This window comes from Schistocerca cancellata, chromosome 4 (assembly GCF_023864275.1).
Source record: "Schistocerca cancellata isolate TAMUIC-IGC-003103 chromosome 4, iqSchCanc2.1, whole genome shotgun sequence".
NCBI lineage: Eukaryota > Metazoa > Arthropoda > Insecta > Orthoptera > Acrididae > Schistocerca > Schistocerca cancellata.
Genome location: NC_064629.1, coordinates 143,940,829 through 143,961,150, shown reverse-complemented (window position 1 = coordinate 143,961,150; position 20,322 = coordinate 143,940,829). Strand labels below are relative to the sequence as shown.

General features: G+C 41.9%; 1 protein-coding gene across 1 annotated transcript in view; it reads left to right on the top strand.

Annotated features, from left to right (window-relative positions):
- The window catches only part of LOC126183933 (uncharacterized), a 76,848-nt gene that overhangs the window by 889 nt on the left and 55,637 nt on the right, over positions 1-20,322 (top strand). The gene's annotated exons all lie outside the window — the stretch shown is intronic.

Below are 20,322 nucleotides of genomic sequence, written 5' to 3'. Positions count from 1 at the left end.
TTATTCTGAATACGCTTACATAGCAGACATGTTTCTGCATAGATGAAAAAGTATTCACCTTGACTGTAAGCTGTCGTTTTGTAGATACACCGCATTAACTCATAGCGAGATTAATGACCACCAGAAGTGCGAGAATAGCTGTGCGTATCACACACGTGGTCACCAATGACACATTGATCTCTCACAGTAATGCTAAGCTTATTATCTGATATTTTTCTGTATGCTTTACTCAATTCTGCGGGGGTCCTGTCAATTTTCAGTTACCCTAAGGCACTGAGGTTGTGGTACGTCACCTACCTGTGAAACATGTTAACTATGCAGATCGTATTTTAACTGCTTTGTGTATCATGATACTGAGCCGGAGATGGGAAACGGGCCCGGCATTCGGCTAACTATGAAATTTAGTATGGCCGGTAAATTTCACTATCGTCCGTTGATCCGTTTAAATTCTGTGATTGTGGTGAGATTTGTTATTAATGCGATGAGTCGGTGCGTTCTTCGCAGTGTATGAACTATGGCAGCGATGTTACAGGTTTGAACGATACCGTATATCAAAGACGTATAAAACCTGTTGTTTACATCTACTCGACTGTTTATACAGGTCGTTGCCAAGTATATAAACTCTGGGAGAGCCTGGGGAATATCCGGTCAGGAAATACGTGACATTTCACGAGTTGTTTCGTAATATACATTACAGGATTAATAAGCTTGAGAAATGCTTAAATATTAATGTGGATATACTTTAAGTCTTATCAACATTTAGTCTTATGTTAAATCGGACCGGCCGCGGTGGTCTAGCGGTTCTGGCGGTGCAGTCCGGAACCGCGGGACTGCTACGGTCGCAGGTTCGAATCCTGCCTCGGGCATGGGTGTGTGTGATGTCCTTAGGTTAGTTAGGTTTAAGTAGTTCTAAGTTCTAGGGGACTTATGACCTAAGATGTTGAGTCCCATAGTGCTCAGAGCCATTTGAACCATTTTTTTTTTTTTGTTAAATCGGTAAACGGATCGAAGCCAACTGCGTGTGTAGACAGTTTGTGACCGTAATAGCATTGAAACGGAGGACGATGTAGAAAAGACCGAAATACTAAACGTATTTTCCTAAAACTGTGTTGCAGATGAAGACCGCACTATAGTTCCTCCTTTAAATCGTCGTAATAAATGACCACGGGATAGAAAACCAAGTGAAGTCGCTCAAGAGAGGAAAGGCCACTGGACCTGACGGGATACCAATACGATTCTACACAGAGTATGAGAAAGAACTTGCAACTGCAGTGTGCTGCAGCTCTGTGGAGGTGTGAAACGTTCCTAATGATTGGAAAAGAGCACAGGCCAACAAAGGTCGTCGAACAGACGCGCAAAAATACAGGCCTATATATTTGACACTGGTCTGTTTTAGAATCGTGGAGCGTGTTTCATGCTCATGTATTATGACATTCCTGTCCGCCTGCTTAGCTGAGTGGTAACGTGTTTGCCTACCATGCAGCGGGTCCGGGTTCGATTCCCGACCGGGTTGGAGATTTTCTCCGCTAGTGGCCTGTGTATCGTATCATCATTTCATCACACGAAAGTCGTCCAGTGTTGCATTGCCTGAAATAAGACTCGCACTGAAGCTGTCGAGCTTCCCCAGATGAGGCCTCCTGGCCATCAATGCTACACGATGATTTCATTTCATGACATTTCTGGAGACCGAAAATATCCGCTTTAGAAATCAACATGGGTTCCGCAAACAAAGAGCCTGTGAAACCCAGCTTTCTGCGTTGCCACCTAATGAACAAAGCATGAGCATGCGGAAAATCAGACCAGCTATATGACTGGATTGATGAGTTTCTAACAAACAGAACACAGCGTGTCATTTTCAACGGAGAGCAGTCTTCAGACTTAAAAATAACTTCGGGCATCTCCAAAGCAGTGTTACAGGATAATTATTCTTCACATTATATGTAAATGACACAGTAGATAATGCTAGACGTTCTTTGAGGCTTTTTGTGGATGATGCTGTTGTATACTGAGAAGTCGCGATGTTAGAAAATCGTCATGAAATGCAGGAAAACCTGCAGTGGATCGACGCTAGGTGCATGAAGTGGCAATTGACCCACAACGTAAACAAATGTAACGTACTGCGTATGTTGTTGTTATGGTCTTCAGTCCTGAGACTGGTTTGATGCAGCTCTCCATGTTACTCTATCCTGTGCAAGCTTCTTCATCTCCCAGTACTTATTGCAACCTACATCCTTCTGAATCTGCTTAGTGTATTCATTTCTTGGTCTCCCTCTACGATTTTTGCCCTCCACGCTGCCATCCAATACTAAATTGGTGATCCCTTGATACCTCAGAACATGTCCTACCAACCGATCCCTTCTTCTAGTCAAGTTGTGCCACAAACTCCTCTTCTCCCCAATTCTATTCAATACCTCCTCAGTAGTTATGTGATCTACCCATCTAATCGTCAGCATTCTTCTGTAGCACCACACTTCGAAAGCTTCTATTCTCTTCTTGTCCAAACTATTTATCGTCCATGTTTCACTTCCATACATGGCTACACTCCATACAAATAATTTCAGAAACAACTTCCTGACACGTAAATCTATACTCGATGTCAACAAATTACTCTTCTTCAGAAACGCTTTCCTTGCCATATACGTAGACAGAAAGACCGGTTATTGCATGATTACATGCTCACAGAACAACAACTGGAAACAGAAAACAGAAAATTCCTAGGAGTATCCGTACGGAGCAGTTTGAACAGGAACGACGACATAGAATTAATCGCTGGTAACGCAGACGTCAGACTGAGATTCGTTGGTAGAATCCTCAGAAAATGTAGTCCATCAACAAAAGAGGTAGCTTACAAAATCCTCTTTCTATCGTTACTTGAATATTCCTCAGCTCTCTGGGATGCATACTAGATAGGACTGATAGAGGAAATAGAGAAGACCCAAAAAAGAGCAGCACATTTCGTAACAGGTTCATTTAGTAAGGGCAGAAGTGTCACAGAGATGCCCAGTGAACTCCGGTAGCAGACGCTGCAAGAGAGCCGTTCTGTATCACACTGTGGTTTATTGTTAATTCCGAGAGCGTTCGTTCCTAGAAGTGTCAACCGATATATTGCTTCCTTCTACATATATCCCTCGAAAAGACCATCAAGATAAAAATCAGAGAGATCGTAGCCCATTCAGAAGCTTAACAGCAATCGTTCTACCCGTTAACCGTTTGTGACTAGAACAGGACAAATGGGTAGAGTTAACGTTGCTGGCGCTCGATCAACGGACCCCGGGTTCGATTCCCGGACGGTCGGGGACTTTCTTTGCTCGGTTGCGTGTACTGTCATTATCAACGACGCGCATGTCTCCGAAGAGGCTTCAAATAAAAAAGAGTTGCACCAGGTAGCCGAACTATCCAGAAGGGATGCGATACGTAAATTGGAAATTTGTGGTAAGTTCCTATGGGATCAAACTGCTGAGGTCACCGGTCCCTAGACTTACACACAATTTAATTTAACTTGAGCTACACACACACCCACCCATGCCCGAGGGAGGACTCGAACCTCCGAGGAGGGGGGGGGGGAGGAGGCAGCGCGAACCGTGGCAAGGCCATCATACGCAAATTTCATATTTCAGGGGGAGCTGACACTGACACACAACCCTCCGCCACACACCATAAGGTGGCTTGCGGAGTGTAGAGGTAGAATCATAATCAATAGCGAAAACTGATACGAGTGAAAGCATACGACAATAGAAGCGAGAACGTATCAGTTAACATGAGTCTGCAAAAGAGTTGTTAGAGTGATTAACTGCGAAATTGTGGTTGCTACCCGCCACTGATTTCAGTAGGTAATATCGCCCTCGTTAGTACAAAAAATTTTTAAATGTAAACTTTTCGATTAAATTCGCCGCAAATTGGGCTCGAATATCACCAAGGGTCTACCTTGACAAGAAATACAATACTATTCCTTCACGTTATACAACATACAGTTTATGGCATAAAGAAGGTGTTCGACGTATCGTCCTCGCATTTGAATGTAATACTGCACTAGTCACCATAGTGGCTTACAAATTCTTTCAAACACACCCGGATCATTTCGTAAATATTGAAAAGACCATAAAATTCACTGCCCCGTTTCTTGAACCATATCAGCAGGAGCGCTTTTCACTTAAGTTTCGAGGTGGTTTTAGACAGAAAAATTCTGAGGACTGAGGTCAGTTGATCTAGGGGACCGATGTACAGGCCCTGCTCGATCTTTCCATCTCGGACCATAATGGCGCGTCAGAGGTCCTCTTACATCAGCAGCAAAACGTGGTGATGCCGTGCTACATTTCCCAGCCATGGGCCATGGGCGACATGTGAGTCTAGTTACATGGGGACTTAATCGAAAAATTTACATTTAAAATAAATTTATACTAACTAGAATAATATTTGGTAATGAGGTCTGTGGCGGCTCCCAACCACAGATTCGCAACGGCTCGTTTGCTGATCCTTGTTTACTAGAACGTTCTTGCTTCTATTGTCAGCTTTCTCTATTATCATACATCCTGTCTATTTAGCAGCAAGAATATTTTACGTGGTACTGAATTAATACTGAAAGAATAAGTAGCAATTGTTGTTAACTCCGAATACGTACAGCGACTGTGAAAGATGAATAGTAATATGTTGTTTGCGTGTTTAAAATAGATTTTCCAGCTGATTATGTGGAAGTTAAGAGAAGAATATAATTTAATATTTTTAATTATTCGGAATACAGAATCTCGGCTTTTCATAGCATTCATTGTTGAAATACATACAGTCACCTCGTACAGAAGTTCAGGTTCATCAATGTGGATCACAGCAAAATTTTCGGGCAATCCAGATACGTTATTATAATTTAGAGGACAAAGAACTTAATGTAACAGCAAATTGTGGCAGTGCATGAGTACTGCAAACTATTCAAGTTCAGTAGACAGTGCCCATTGTTTCGTTGAAATTAGGTTGACAGGACTTCAGTAGAGGATGCATGCATGTCAGAAGCATTTTCCAGAATAAAACATATACCTTACTTAAAAAGGAAGTAACACCTAATTCAGTCAGAGGGTAGACAGCTGTGGAGTCTAGCGGTTTGTATTCCGCGGTGTGTTAGTATGTTTAATATAATATGGCATTTAATGTTTCCTGCAGTTTGAGAATGAATTCTTTCTGAAGTCCATTATTAACACAAATTAATTTTTAGTAATAAAGCTGCCACATACTATTCACGACGACGACCGTACGTTTGTGATGGTGGATGGTTCGAATTTTAATCTAGAGTAACGAGACTCTGTTTATGTTAAGCAGGTTGTAGGGAGAGAAGCTGAGTTGCATTAGAAGTTTCGTGCGTCGATAGAGCGCATATGAACGTGGCAGAACTACTAGTAGAGGTTGTTCAGATCTGTTTGCTGAGTGCCTTATTACGGGGAGTTCATGATCCCCAGAGGCTCGTTACCATATGATTTGGTATTGATATACTAGATACTTAATGCTTCTGGGACGAAGTCAGATGGATTGTACAGTAAGAATTAATTACTCATCAAGTCACTAGTATTTTAGGACTATAATATAGTGGATACAGCGCCAAATAATCAAAATTTGCGACACAAACTACACTGTGGTACCAAAATTCATGGGATACCTCCTAAAATTGTGTCGGACGTCCTTTTGCCCGACGTAGTGCAGCAACTCGACGACCCGCTAGGGTAGCCGAGAGCGCTAACGCGCTGCTTCCTGGACTCGGGTAGGCACGCCGACCCCGGATCGAATCCGCCCGGCGGGTTGACGACGAGAGCCAGTGTACCGGCCAGCCCTGATGTGGTTTTTAGGCGGTTTTCCACATCCCCCTAGGTGAATACCGGGCTGGTCCCCACATTCCGCCTCTGTTACACGGGTCACAGACATCTCAACACATTCACACTATTTCATGGATTCCAGTAGACACAGACAGTTTGGGGTACACTAATTCTGTCCTGGGGGGGGGGGGGGGGGGTACGGGGTGGCGGCAGGAAGGGCATCCGGCCACCCCTTAAACTTAACATGCCAAATCCGCTTAACCATGGCCGACCCTGCATAACCGCGGGACAAGGCGCAAGCGATAGATAGATAGTGCAGTAACTCGATGGGCCAAGGACTCGACAAGTCATTGGAAGCCACCTGCAGAACTACTGAGCCACACTGCTTCTATAGCCGTCCATAATTGCGAAAGTGTTGCCGGTGTAGGAGTTTGTGCACAAAATGACTTCGCGATTATGTCCCATAAATGGTCGATGGAATTCATGTCGGGCGATCTGGTTGGTCAGATCACTAGCTCGAATTGTCTAGATTGTTCATCAAACTAAGTACGAACAATTATGGCCCAGTGATTGCCGCATTGCCATCCACAAAAATTCCATCGTTGTCTAGGGACATGAAGTACATGAATGGTTGCAGATGGTCTCTAAGTAGTCGAACATAAACATTTCCAGACAGTGATTGGTTTAGCTGCACTGAAGGACCGAGTCCATTCCATGTGAACACAGCCTACACCACTATGGAGCCACCACCGGCTTGCACAATACTTTGTTGCCTTGTTGATAATTTAGGTCCATGCCTTCGTGAAGTCTGCGCCACACTCGAACCACACCATCCGCTCTTACCAACTGAAATCGGGACATACCCGACCAGGCCACGGTTTTCGAGTCGTCTAGGGTCCAACCGATATCGTAACGAGCTCAGGAGAGGTGCTGCAGGCAATGTCATGCTGTTAGCAAAGGCACTCGCGTCGTTCGTCTGCTGCCACAGACCATTAACGCTAAATTTCGCCGATCTGTCCAAACGGATACATTCGTAGTACGTTCCAAATTGATTTCTGTGCTTATTTCACGCAGTATTGCTTGTCTGTTAGCACTGACAACTCTACGCCACTGCTCTCGGTCGTTAAGTGAAGACTGTGGTCCACTGTGCTGCCCCTATTAAGAGAAAATGTAGGAAATTTGGTATTCGTGGCACAATCTTAACACTGTGGATCTTGGAATATTGAGTTCCCTAACGATTTCCGAGACAGAATGTCCACTGCGTCTACCTCTAATTACCATTCCTCGTTCAAAGTCTGTTAACAACCTTGGAAACCTTTTCACATCAGTCACCTGAGCACTAATGACAGTTCTGCCAGTGCACTGCCCTTTTATATGATGTGAACGTGATACTGTAACATTACGAGTCAAGATAGCTGTAACGGAAATTGAATAGCGGAAAGTTATCATTAAAAACGCACGCCGCGCGATTTAATTGAATGGCGTAAAGTTATCATTAAAAACGCACGCCGCGCGATTTGTGACGATTTGTTTCGTCATAATAGTAGTAACATGCTTTTGAATACAATTAAAATATAACAGCGATACCTGTTTAGTGTTATTGGAAACAATATGTAGTAAATTAATGAGTAAGGTAGCCGATCCTATAAGAAGAGGTGAAATTGGGCATATTAAGGTGTTTTGCTTTATGTCGACTAAGCCCATTGATACGGCGTCTTTTTTTTCGTTTACTCTTAGAAAGAAAACAAATAAGTAATGAAGTGCTAATTGTGCGTTGTGAAAAATATAGGGGCGAATTTTAAATAGCTACAGTGTATAATCAGACTAACAAATGGACATTCAGTTACGCGAAATAGCGGACAGCGAAGTGTGGTCATTAAATTGAGTACACCTACAGGGCGGTCAATTCCGGGATAAGTCTATTCGCATCTCACGAGGGACGCGGTATTGAGACCGGTTTTTTCCTTATTATATCACGGAGAGCGGGCTTCAATTTATAAAAAGGAGAAAAGCTGTATCATTATCATTGACTGTTGGTGTTAAGCAACCAAAACTGTTCATCAAAGGGTTTCGGTGAATGAGTGGTGAATGCGAAATGAAACTGTGAACGAAGTTATGTTAAATAAAGCAGAAGAGACAAGACAGTTTGGTCGTATCTGTTATTATTCCATCAACCGTAACATTTCTTCTCGTTGTACAAAGCCTTTATAGACGATCGTTCTGACAATTTGCTTTGAAGGGATCTCGTTACGAGTTAAGTTTTGGGGACCTGGTCAACAAGGGATAGTTCGTAGATCTTAACTACTGCAGCTATTCTGGAATCAGGTGCTACCGTGACCGTTGTGTGTTGTCAATGGCTTAAGGTCATCATATCTCATGCTCTAAGAGCGACGCGCCTTTCCTCTTGGTATAACGGTGTCTCACGGTAACAACGACGACGCCGACGGCGAATGAAGATACGGTAGAAGTGGCGCCCAACGTGGGGCTCGATCGAGGAGGATTGCTGCATCGAGTCGAGTGTCATCCGGATTCACGAACCCTAGAGTTGGAAAATATTGTAGCAGCCAGTGAGTCTGTCCAATGAAAGAGGTATTCTTCAATAATCGCTAAAAGTGAGCAATACTACCAGGTATGATTAAAATAACTGTATAATTATAAAAAAAAAAAGAAGTTAAGACTTGTGATTTCGGTAGATAAATATATATACATACATAGTGAAAATAAGTGTATGTCTTGGTAGTGAATAATCATGTCAAAACGAACGAAAAGAATACATGATATTGTGCAGTTGAGTAGAGTAATGAGTAGAGAGAGAGAGGAAAGTGAAGAGGATATGGATGATGCATCCCATGAGCTCAATCTGGGACAGGAGACATGTACAGATAATAATACAGTTATTGATTTAGAGCCGTTAGGAGATTCAAATACAATGATAAGTAAGGTAAGCAGCGTGGGAGAACATAAAGATCTTGAGGTTTCGGAAGTAGATCAGCAAGTTGATCCTCAAAATGGAAATATTAATCAAAAAATGTTTGATATGCTGGTATCAATAAATACTCAAATGGGTGTAGTGAATGGAAGACTTGGTTCACTAGAAAAAGATAATAAGCAATTAAAAGAGGCCAATCAAAAGTTAAACGAAAAATTTGAGGGCAAATTTGGTTCATTAGAAGTTAAAATGGATTCTTTGGAAAGCAAACTGAACACCTTTGATTATAAACTGGAAAATACTAAGAAAGAATTAAAGGCGGACTGGGAGACTCAATTAAATGCGAAATTTGGAGAACTAGATGTAGAGTTTTCTAACACCTTAGAAAGGCAATATAATAATTTAATGGGAAAACTTCATGACGTAGAAAAGAAATATGAAGTAGTTTCGAAGAGTTATGATGGCCTGTCCAATCGGATGGTTAAGTGTGAAAGCAGCTGTTTCAATGCTAGCGCACAGATAGAAGAGCTTTCGAAACAAATAGTCGAGTTTGAGTCCGATGCTCGTAAGGGGATTGACAAGTATTTAGTAGATCAAACTAAAAGACTTGACGAAGATCTATCTGAATGGATAGAAATAAAAGAAAATGAAATTGTAGACAAGGTTAAGACTACTATTGGATCCCAGCCAGATGAAAATATCAATGAGCACCTAAGTAGAAATGATGAATTAATTAAGCTCTTCACTAGCGAAATTCAGAAAATAAAAGAGAAAATAGTTGATGAGTTACCTAAATGGCAAAAGGAAACCAATCATAAATTGGCGGAGTTAGAACGAAAGTCATCACAAAATTTGTTGACAGAGGACGAACGTTAGGAGAATAGGTCGAAAAACAACCGAACATGTGAAAATACGAAGTACAATTGTGGTGAAAATTTGCATTGGGAAGTTGATGATTCGGTTGGTAAAGATGATGATTCTTTTGGTCAGCGAGGATATTTGTCTTCTTTAAAGGTGGAGAACAGCATTTTTAAAAGTAGACAATTCCCAACATTCTCCACTGAAAAGAACAACCTGCATCCGAAAATCTTTATCAATAATTTCAAAAGAATATTTCCACGTAGCTGGTCAGAACACGACCGACTTCAATTTATAGTATCCAAAATTACCGGAGAAGCCGCATTATGGGCCGCCGAAGTAAGTGAAAGTTGCCATACTTGCGCTGAGTTTGAACAACTTTTTTTGGCTAAATACTGGTCGTCGAGTAAACAAGAGAAATTAAGAAAAGAGGTTTACCAACCTGAGTATTTTAACAGTAAAAGGAGTACTTTAAGGCAATATTTTGAAAAGTACATAAATAAGACACGTTATTGGAGTGATCCAATTTCTCACAAGGAAGTGATCAGAATTTTGAAGGGAAGGTTGCCCATAAATATACGTGAAAAGTTAATAAATGTTCCTGACCACGATGTAGAACAGTTCTTGTCGGTGATTGACTCTATAGATATGATTATGGAAGACGCAAGACAAATGAGTGGTAATCAAATGTCGACTCACACTCATAGTAATACGAATAATTATAATAATAATAATAATAATTTAACGTATGATAATAATAATACCGAAAACCAGGTCAAACCCGCATCACAGGAACGTGGACAATCTTCATCCTATGGTTGCAATAAAAACAATGATTATAATAAATATAGAAGAGATACTTACTGTGCTAGAGGTAAACCTCGATATGGTGACGCGAATGTGCGTAGTAGTGATAGTAATAAGAGTAATAGGTACCCAAGTGATGATCCCCATTGTATTCAACCTTGGGAAGATAATTCGAAGCATAATGTTCATCGGTAGGAAGGAACAAATGCCTCGAGTCCTCATCCAGCACAAGGAGTTATACCAATGGGCGAAGGAGCCTCCAATGTGCGACGGGGTGAATACCATAACTCGGATCATACTGTACGGATTGTGGAAGTTCATGAACCCCCACCGATGACTCAACGAGATAGATTAAACTAATACCAGTCACCAAATGCCTTCCTAGGATGACTGGAAAGGAGAAGGAAGGCAGGCATCAATTTGAACTGAGAGTATTAAGGTACAATAATGATCAGGATATAAGGAATGAATTAATTGAAGAAAAACCTGAAGTTTCTAATAAATGTGGACAAATTTTACAGGCAATAATTCCAACAAGTATAAATAATGTTGATGTTGAAATATTAATTGATACTGGAGCAACTATTAGTGTCATGACGCTGGACTGTTTAAAACAGATAAGCCGAGGGGTAAAAATACCCACTTTTCCTATCACAGGATGTACCGCGTCTGGCGCGTTCAGCGCAAAAATGCAAAAAGTTGTGAAACAGGTACGTGTCGACGTTACAATACGGGGGGCTCAAATAGAAAGAACATTCCTGGTTGTTCCTAAAATGACAGTACCATGTATCTGGAGTTTGGATTTTTTATGTGAGACCGGTGCAATCATTAATTTAGAGAAAGGTGAATGTATATTTAATTCCAATGGTAATGTTTTGACAGCCAAAAAGAGAAAGGGCCGAGTAATTCCAAATCAGTTGTGTATGAATCTAATGGTAAAATATGTCAGTATTGATGATGAAAATGTGTATGATATATGCCTTATTGAATGTTCTGAAGAAATGATTGATAAAATGTCATTGCAGGAAAAGGTGTTAGAATCAGAATATTTATCTGTTATCCAAAGGGACGAACTGTACTACTTGTTGGAAGCATATCAGTCGATTTTTAGTAAACGTCCGGGTATAATAAAAGACTTTGAATTCCATATAAAGAGGTATGCACATAAACCTTTTTGTCATACTTCCTATCCTATCCCATGGACAAAGAAAGAAGTAGTCAGAAAGGAAATCAATAAAATGTTAGAATGGGGTATTATTGAGCCCTCAGATTCCGAATATTGTAACCCTCTTGTGGCGGTAATTAAACCCAATGGTGACATCAGATTGGTGTTGGATGCCAGAGAGATCAATAAGATCATTATACCTGTACAAACGCGACCGGAGAACCTAGATGAGTTAGTACAAAAGTTTTATGGTGCCCGCTTCTTAACTTCTTTGGATATGCGTAGTTCATATTGGCAAATTAGAATATCGAAAGAATCTAGAAAATATACTGCATTCATTTTTCTGGGCCGAAGTTACCAGTTTACCGTCATGCCATTTGGGTTGAAAATAAGTGGTGGTGTTTTCATATCGGCATTAGATACCGTACTGGGCAGAGACCTTTTGAATGAAGTTACGTTATATGTGGATGATTTGCTAATTGCTTCTGAAACTTGGGAGGAACATTTGGACTTATTAAGAAGAGTTTTTGCGAAATTTTTGGAATACGGAGTTACTGTAAATTTGAGCAAATCCAAGTTTGCTCATAACCAATTGAAATTTCTTGGACATATAATCACTCCTGAAGGGATAAAACCAAATCCTAAAAAGATGGATGCGATTAACAGATGTGCTTATCCAAAAAATAGGACGGAATTAAAGTCATTTATCGGCTTAGTTTCATTTTTTCGACGATTTTTACCCAATCAGTTAGGAAGCCAAGACTGTTTGTTACGGCTGTTAAGAAAAAATGTCATGTGGGAGTGGAATTCCGAATGCACACAAGCTTTTAATAACATCCGCAATGCTTTGACTAATGCTCCACTGTTACATCATCCGAGACTTGATCAAGATTTTTATATTGCTGCGGATGCTTCTGAAACAGGATTGGGTGCCACTCTTTTCCAGATGGACAATCCAGAAGATATCAGTACCATCAAAATAATTGGGTTTGCCAGCAGAACACTCTCCAGCTGTGAACGTGCATATTGTACTACTGAATTGGAAGTACTGGCCGTGGTCTGGTCCCTTAGAAAGTTTCGCTATTTTGTATATGGAAAGAAGATCATTGTATTCTGTGACCACAAAGTTTTATCTTTTATTTTAACAGGAAGGATGTTCCATTCACGTTTAACCCGGTGGGCCTTGCTACTGCAAGAATATGATATTACGCTCAAATACATCAGAGGGAAAGACAACATCATAGCCGATGCTCTTTCAAGACAACCGAAAAGAAAGAATGACAACGAGTGTGAAGAACAGACTATTGACTTTAAAGTCATGAATTTATCAAGGCAATATTGTGAGAGGCAGATTTCACAGCTATGTCGAAGTCTTCCACAACTGCAAGAAGATGATAAGTTGTGGAAAGCCATTAGGCATGCTGTTGAAAGCAAAACGCTAAGTCACTCTCAAGAACAGTATCAATTAAAATCCGGAATATTGTATCGAAAGAAGGATGAAGAAGATGTTTGGAAAGTTTGTGTTCCAAATAAATATTTAGAATCACTAGTATGGTACACTCACTTGAATTGGGGTCATTTTGGTGCCGCTAAATGTACAGCCAAAATAGCACAATACTGCTATCATCCAAATTTGGGACGTATAGCTACAAATATTCTTAAGAAGTGCAAAATATGTCAGAAGGCGAAACCCATAAACTATTGTCGGAAGATAGAATTACATCCTATCATCCCACAACAACCTTTAATGTTGGTGTCATGTGATGTCTGTGGGCCATGTCCCATGACACGTGGACGGTTCAAATATGTATTGGCTTTCTATGATCTCTTTTCAAAATATGTGAAATTATATCCTTTGAAAAATCTCCACGTTCGACCCATGTTACGCAAATTTATCAACAACTATATAACTGAGCTTGGCAAACCTATAATGGTCTTGACAGACAACGCTGCTTATTATACAAGCAAAGTATGGAGAGACACTATGAAAGAAGAAGGAATCCAGCACATTTACATCTCAAGATTTTACCCTTGTGGAAATCCGGTTGAGAGAATCTTCCGAGAGTTGAACCGATTTTTACGAACGTACATACCCAAACAACATTATAAATGGATCGATTGGATTTATGAATTTGAGAAAGTGTATAATGACTAACCACACTTATCGACAGGTTATTCACTTAACCAAATAGTATTTGGTGAAAGTATTGTGCCAGAATGGATGAAGAAATTACCTGCGATAGGACAAAAGATTACCAAGAAAGAAGATATGGTGAAGAAGGTCTACGAAAACCTGAAGCATCAAGCACAATTGAGAAAAACCCGTTTTGATAAAAATGTGAAGAAAGTAGTCACATATGATGTAGGGGAAGAAATTTTATTGAGAAATCACCCAAAAGCATCAACCAGGAAAAGACTGAATAAGAAATGGCAATATTTATATACAGGTTCATACAAAATAATGAAAATACCTCATGAAGGGAGCTACCTCCTGGCAGATTGTGATACTGATGTAATTGAAGGCTTGTTCCCTCACATAGACCTGAAGAAGTATTATCAATAATGAGCAAAATACAGATTCAAGAAACACTGAATGATACCAAGACTACACTCAGTGGACTAAATAAAAGCACCAGTGGATAAATACGTACTTATACTAACTTACAAAGAAAATTAAAGAATGTACCGACGATTTCCATGAGATACCTTCTTGGTATCAGCAACAATGTCGACGCTGAAATACGATTTATCTTCTCACCGAACAGCGAGGATGGATGAGTTAAAAGTGGAATTAAGAGGAACAGAAAAGGACCAAATCCTCTCTGGTTAAACAAGTGGCCTAATAAGGGTTTTGGCCTAGGATGCCAATCGTCGAACCCGGCTGTGATCCCTGCCTTGCACAGTCGGTTGAAGAACTGAGGGCTTCATCCAAGAAAAAAAAATGTGGTGTGAATATGAAGTGATTAGTGCGAAGTGTTTCTAAGACAACCTATAAACAAATGTGAAATTTAGTTAAGGGCATTTCGTCTAGGCCCATTAACTCAACTTAAATATTGTAGAATGTATGTACTGACTTGTTGAGTGAATCTGAGAGTGAGTGTATTCGCCGAAACAAATACCCTCTCTTGTCACTGTTCAAAAAAAAAAAAAAAAAAAAAAAAAAAAAAAAAAAAAAAAAAAAAAAAAAAAAAAGCCTGTTCTGTCTGGAACCCTCTTCAAGACATCACAGTCTGGGGGGCCGTGTAACATTACGAGTCAAGATAGCTGTAACGGAAATTGAATAGCGGAAAGTTATCATTAAAAACGCACGCCGCGCGATTTAATTGAATGGCGTAAAGTTATCATTAAAAACGCACGCCGCGCGATTTGTGACGATTTGTTTGGTCATAATAGTAGTAACATGCTTTTGAATACAATTAAAATATAACAGCGATACCTGTTTAGTGTTATTGGAAACAATATGTAGTAAATTAATGAGTAAGGTAGCCGATCCTATAAGAAGAGGTGAAATTGGGCATATTAAGGTGTTTTGCTTTATGTCGACTAAGCCCATTGATACGGCGTCTTTTTTTTCATTTACTCTTAGAAAGAAAACAAATAAGTAATGAAGTGCTAATTGTGCGTTGTGAAAAATATAGGGGCGAATTTTAAATAGCTACAGTGTATAATCAGACTAACAAATGGACTTTCAGTTACGCGAAATAGCGGACAGCGAAGTGTGGTCATTAAATTGAGTACACCTACAGGGCGGTCAATTCCGGGATAAGTCTATTCGCATCTCACGAGGGACGCGGTATTGAGACCGGTTTTTTCCTTATTATATCACGGAGAGCGGGCTTCAATTTATAAAAAGGAGAAAAGCTGTATCATTATCATTGACTGTTGGTGTTAAGCAACCAAAACTGTTCATCAAAGGGTTTCGGTGAATGAGTGGTGAATGCGAAATGAAACTGTGAACGAAGTTATGTTAAATAAAGCAGAAGAGACAAGACAGTTTGGTCGTATCTGTTATTATTCCATCAACCGTAACATTTCTTCTCGTTGTACAAAGCCTTTATAGACGATCGTTCTGACAATTTGCTTTGAAGGGATCTCGTTACGAGTTAAGTTTTGGGGACCTGGTCAACAAGGGATAGTTCGTAGATCTTAACTACTGCAGCTATTCTGGAATCAGGTGCTACCGTGACCGTTGTGTGTTGTCAATGGCTTAAGGTCATCATATCTCATGCTCTAAGATCGACGCGCCTTTCCTCTTGGTATAACGGTGTCTCACGGTATCAACGACAACGCCGACGGCGAATGAAGATACGGTAGAATACTACCGCCATCTGTATAGCTGCATGTCGCTATCCCATAACTTTTGCCACCTCAATGTATGTAAGTAATGTAACAGTTCTTGAGCAAAATATGTAGGCCTACGTCTTTGTTACAACTCTCCTCAACATACCTTCTGATTCTTCACTCCAGTGTTTCTTTGAATCATTTAACAAGATGCCGTCCATCATAGTTTTGACAGACTACTATGATGCATCATGGAGCGTCGCAGGTAGCCTGGTGTCCTAACTACCAGGCCCATGACATCAATTAGACTCTCGTAAACTGAATCTCGACATGGTCTAATGTAGATGTCCATGCTGGCCACGGAACTGGACTGTGCACAATCCATTGTTGTCCAAACGCTTAATAGGTGACTTACACAAAAGTATCTATACTAAAAAAAGAAAAAAATACTGCATGGACAACTAATAGAACTTTTGCGGTGCTTTCTGCAGGTCCATTATGTGATAAAAAGTATCCGGAAACCCCCAAAACATACGTTTTTCATATTAGGTGTATTATGCTGCCACCTACTGCCAGGTACTCCATATCAGCGACCTCAGTAGTCATTAGACATCGTCAGAGAGCAGAATGGGCAGTTCTGCGGAACTCATGGACTTCGAAGGTGTTCAGGTGATTGGGAGTCATTTGTGTCATTCGTCTGTACGCGAGATTTACACACTCCTAAACATCCCTAGGTCCACTGTTTCCGATGTGATAGTGAAGTGGAAACGTGAAGGGACACGTACAGCACACAAAAGCGTACAGGTCAACGTCGTCTGTTGACTGAAAGAGTCTGCCGACAGTTGAAGAGGGTCGTAATGTGTAATAGGCAGACAGACACCTATCGAGACCATCACACAGGAATTCCAAACTGCATCAGGATCCACTGCAAGTACTATGACAGTTAGGACGGAGGTGATAAAACTTGGATTTCATGGTCGAGCGGCTGCTCATAAGCCATACATCACGCCAGTAAATGCCAAACGACGCCTCGCTTGGTGTAAGGAGTATAAAACATTGGACGATTGAACAGTGGAAAAACGTTGTGTGGAGTGACGAATAGCGGTACAAAAATGTGGAAATGCGATGGCAGGGTGTGGGTATGGCGAATGCCCGGCGAACGTCATCTGCCAGCGTGTGTAGTGCCAACAGTAATATTCGGATGATGATGATGATGGTTGGTTTGTGGGGCGCTCAACTGCGTGGTTATCAGCGCCCGTACAATTACCCAATCTTTGCTCAGTCCAATTTCGCCACTTTCCTGGATGATGATGAAATGAAGAGGACAACACAAACACCCAGTCATCTCGAGGCAGGTGAAAATCCCTACCCCGCCGGGAATCGAACCCGGGACCCCGTGCTCGGGAAGCGAGAACGCTACCGCGAGACCACGAGCGGCGGACTAATATTCGGAGGCGGTGGTGTTATGGTGTGGTCATGGAGGGACTTGCACCCCTTGTTGTTTTGCGTGGCACTATTACAGCACAGGCCTACATTGATGTTTTAAGCACCTTCTTGCTTCTCACTGTTGAAGAGCAATTCAGGGGTGGCGATTGCATTTTCAACGCGATCGAGAACCTGTTCAAAACGCACGGCCTGTGCCGGAGTGGTTACCCGACAATAACAACCCTGAATTGGACTGGCCTGCACAGAGTCCTGCAGTGAATCGTATAGAACACCTTTGGAATGTTTCAAATGGTTCAAATGGCTCTGAGCACTATGGGACTTAACATCTATGGTCATCAGTCCCCTAGAACTTAGAACTACTTAAACCTAACTAACTTAAGGACAGCACACAACACCCAGCCATCACGAGGCAGAGAAAATCCCTGACCCCGCCGGGAATCGAACCCGGGAACCCGGGCGTGGAAAGCGAGAACGCTACCGCACGACCACGAGATGCGGGCGGGAAATGTTTTGGAACGCCGACTTCGTGCCCGGCCTCACCGACTGACTTCGATACCTCTCCTCAGAGCAGCACTCCGTGAAGAATAAGCTACCATTCCGAAGAAAACTTCCAGCGCCTGATTGAACGTATGCCTACGAGAATGGAAGCGCTCATCAAGGCTAAGGGTGGGCCAACACCATACTGAACTCCAGCGTTACCGATGGAGGGCGTCACGAACTTGTAAATCATTTTCAGCCAGGTGTTCAAATGGTTCAAATGGCTCTGAGCACTATGGGACTCAACTGCTGTGGTCATAAGTCCCCTAGAACTTAGAACTACTTAAACCTAACTAACCTAAGGACAGCACACAACACCCAGCCATCACGAGGCAGAGAAAATCCCTGACCCCGCCGGGAATAGAACCTGGGAACCCGGGCGTGGGAAGCGAGAACGCTACCGCACGACCACGAGATGCGGGCATCAGCCAGGTGTCCGGATACTTTTGATCACATAGTGTAAAGAGCAAATGACTTGTCAAAAATGGTTCAAATGGCTCTAAGCACCATGGATTCAAATGGTTCAAATGGCTCTGAGCACTATGGGACTTAACTTCTGAGGTCATCAGTCCCCTAGAACTTAGAACTACTTAAACCTAACTAATCTAAGGACATCACACACATCCATGCCCGAGGCAGGATTTGAACCTGCGACCGTACCAGCAGCGCCGTTCCGGACTGAAGTGCCTAGAACCGCTCGGCCACAGCGACCGGCTGACTTGTCCCTATTTCAAGTAGTAGATATCGTAATATTTTTCTCCTGTATTTAATTATGTTACCTACTAATTGTTTCATTCGGACATTCGTATTTTACCATTGTAATGCCACAATGTATTTCTCTTCTTTACTTTTAATACACCTAGTTGAGAAATTCTTCTTTGGTCTTTGGATCATCTCTGAAGACGCCAAGAATTGCGAAGAGTGTTCCATTAAGAAATTCAGGGTGTGTACACAATGAAACAGCATCTTCAGAACGGGAATAATCACTACGGGTGTACCACAGGAATCAATACAGAATCCGCTCTTGTTCTTGTTATATGTAAATGATCTTCCACTATATATCCAAGAAGCAGAAATGGTTCCCTTTGCTGATAATGCAAGTATTATAACCAAGCCCAATGGAGTAAATTCATCACTTGAAAATGTAAATAAAATGTTCTTCAAATTAACAACTGGTTCTCTGCAAATGGACTATCACTGAATTTAATTAAAACAAAATACATGCAATTCAGTACTGCAGTATCATTAGAAATAATGCATGAGGATAAATCAGTGAATGAAACAGAACATTCTAAATTATTTGGTGTTTATATACACACATAAAAAAGTTTTGCATCACCTCAGTTCCTAAAGTTCCGAAACCTATACAGAAAATTGGAATAGAGATCAACATAAACATCAATTCCGCCCTTGTGGTTGTTCATGTTGTACCACAATACAGCGAGATCTTCAGAGCTGGTGGTCCAGATTGCTGTACACACCGGTAACTCTAATACCCAGTAGCACATCCTCTTGCATTGATGCATGCCTGTACTCGTCGTGGCATACTATCCACAAGTTCATCAAGGCACTGTTGGTCCAGATTGTCCCACTCCTCAACGGCGATTCGTCGTAGATCCCTCAGAGTGGTTGGTGGGTCATGTCGTCCATAAACAGCCCTTTTCAATCTATCCCAGGCATGTTCGATACAGTTCATGTCTGGAGAACATGCTGGCCACTCTAGTCGAGTGATGTCGTTTTCCTGAAGGCAGTCGTTCACAAAATGTGCGCGATGGGAGCACGAACTGTTGGCCATGGAGATGAATGCCTCGTCAATATGCTGCCGATATGGTTGCACTATCGATCGGAGGACGGCATTCACGTATCGGACAGCCGTTACGGCGCCTTTCATGACCACCAGCGGCGTACGACGGCCCCACAGAATGCCACCCCAAAACAGCAGGGAACCTCCACCTTGCTGCACTCGCTGGACAAAGTGTCTAAGGCGTTCAGCCTGACCGGGTTGCCTCCAAACACGTCTCCGATGATTGTCTGGTTGACGGCATATGCGACACTCATCGGTGAAGAGAACGTGATGCCAATCCTCAGCGGTCTATTCGGCATGTTTTTCGGCCCATTTGTACCGCGCTGCATTGTGTCGTGGTTGCAAAGGTTGACCTCGCCATGGACGTCGGGAGTGAAGTCGCGCATCATGCAGCCTACTGCGCACAGTTTGAGTCTTAACACGACGTCCTGTGGATGCACGAAAAGCATTATTCAACATGGTGGCGTTGCTGTCAGGGTTACTCCGAGCCATAATCCGCAGGTAGCGGTCATGCACTGCAGTAGTAGCCCTTCGGCGGCCTGAGCGAGGCATGTCATCGACAGTTCCTGTCTCTCTGTGTCTCCTCCATGTCCGAACAACATTGCTTTGGTTCACTTCGAGACCCCTGGACACTTCCCTTGTTGAGATCCCATCCTGGCACATAGTAACAATGCGGAAGCGATCGAACTGCGGCATGGTTGAA